Consider the following 2,500-nt stretch of genomic DNA (forward strand, 5'->3'; position numbering starts at 1 on the left):
CCTGCGGGGTAAATGTTGGCATGGTGAGGACGGCAAAAACTGCCAGTTCGCCCACCCGACACCCCGCCAGAACTTCAGGGGACTCAAAGAGAAAAACTTTACCGAGGGAACACAAGAAACGTCTCCCAGGAAAACTTTCAAAAACGAAGTGCGCTCCTCAGATGTTCTGCGCAACGCAGCAGCTGAGCAAGAGTCTTTTTTATGCATGGCAGAAAGAATTGTCCGGCAGCTAACCTAGCTACACCAAGCACAGAGAAGGAACCCTGCCCACCACTATGCAAGACCACCACAGTCAACAGACACGGGATGGCCTCCCCTAACGCCTGCACAGCCGTCACCCCAATACTTATCTAAATATTGGGGGCCTGTTGCATCAAAATAGAAACAAAATTTCTTTCCTGAGAGATCTTACTGCATGCAATTAAGCCCTATGCATAGCACTTGTGGAAACTCACCTCAACCCTGATATAGAGGACGCAGAAGTACACATACCAAACTATGCCATACTGCGAACAGACAGAAGGGAAAGGAGCCACGGTGGAGTTGCTGTATACATCCGAGATGACCTCGCGCCCCAGGTCTTGATGACATACTCAAATTCGGTATGTGACAACCTTAATTGTATACATAAGACAACATAATATAGTCATATGCAATACATATTGCCCACCGGATGCCCCAAATCACATAGGCAAGTTTGAAGATTGCCTCACAAGAATTAAAGAAATCCTCATGAATCTGGAACACCACGTGACCATATTTCTTATGGGTGATTTCAACTTCCCCAACGTCAAATGGCCCGAAGGTCACATACTCTCAGGAATGAATCATTGCAAGCAAGTACAGGTGGAGTCCCTGCTCAACCTCACCAATGCCTTATTCATGGAGCAAGTTGTACTCAAGCCAACTAGGGTGAATAACATTCTGGATCTCTGCTTCACGAACAATATGGACATCATTCATGATGTGAAAGTGACACCGACATCAGTTTCGGATCACAACATAATAGAGCTGTCTATGTTTGGGCCGAAAGTAACCAGAGACACACAGCCTAAAGGAAGCACCCGAAATCTCTCCAATCTGAACTTCCACAAAGCAGATTGGAAATCGATCCAAAAAGAGATTCTCAGAGAGGACTGGCCGGAATGTCTCTCCACACCAGACATTGACATGAAACTAGAATGTTTCATGTCTTCTGTGCAAGCCGTATGCCAGAAATATGTTCCAGAGCACAAGGCCAAAACAAATAGGAGCAAGATTCCAAGAGACAGGAAGATCCTCATGAGACGACGGACGAAGGTTGCAAATCGTCTCAACCAACATCCCAAAAGTAGCGAAACGTCCCGCCTAAACACAACACTGATGGAGATTGAAAAAAGGCTGCAACAATCCTATGTGAAGGAGAAAGCAGACAAAGAAGCCTGGGTTATAAAAGACATTAAGTCAAACCCAAAGGACTTCTTTCATTACGCGAAAGAAACAGTCTCAGTGCACTACAAGATAGGACCCCCCCCCCTCCAAAAGGATGGCTCCCTCACAGACAGTCCAACTATGATCAGTGAGATGCTGAATGACCAGTTCAAAAGTGTCTTTACCACCCCGTTGGAACACAGACAAGTGAACGAACCAGTGGACTTCTTTGCCGCCTCACCTATAACCAGCGAGGCGGTTACAATAGAATGTATTGACATTAGCGAAAAAGATGTACTACTAGCCATAGATGAAGTGGACACAAACTCAGCTGCTGGTCCAGACGGTTTCCCAGCCATCCTCCTCAAAGCGTGTAAGCATGCCCTGGCAAAACCCCTCAAGATTCTCTTCCAGAGCTTTCTTGCGAATGGCAAACTGCCAAGCAAGCTGAAGGAGGGAATAATATGCCCAATACATAAAGGGGGAAGTAGAGCAGATGCCAAAAACTATAGGCCTATCTCTCTGACTTCACACATCAGCAAAGTCATGGAACGGATAGTCAGAAAGAAACTAATCGCATTCCTTGAGGAAAATAACTTGCTGAGTGATACCCAGCATGGTTTTCGACCAGGTAGGAGCTGCCTGACCCAGCTCTTACAGCATTATGACTGGGTGTTGAGGCAGTTACTCAACAAATCAAATGTGGACGTAATCTACCTTGATTTTGCAATAGCTTTTGACAAGGTGGATCATGGTATGATATGCCACAAACTGCGTGACCTCGGCATAGCTGGAAAACTTGGAGTGTGGTTGTATGACTTCCTGAAAGATAGGAGTCAGGCAGTAGTGGTTAATGGAGCCACCTCTATGAACACACAAATAGTGAGCGGTGTTCCACAGGGCACTGTCTTGGGACCACTGCTTTTTATAGTGGCCCTCTCAGATATGCCCTCAAATGCCCAGATATCCACTCTGGCCAGCTATGCAGACGATACGAAAGTCTCGCAGAAAATACAGAACCCCAGTGATGTTGCACACCTGCAGCAGGAGTTGGACTCAATCTACAGATGGGCTGGGGATAATAATATGC

This window comes from Octopus sinensis, linkage group LG16, assembly GCF_006345805.1.
Source record: "Octopus sinensis linkage group LG16, ASM634580v1, whole genome shotgun sequence".
Taxonomy (NCBI): domain Eukaryota; kingdom Metazoa; phylum Mollusca; class Cephalopoda; order Octopoda; family Octopodidae; genus Octopus; species Octopus sinensis.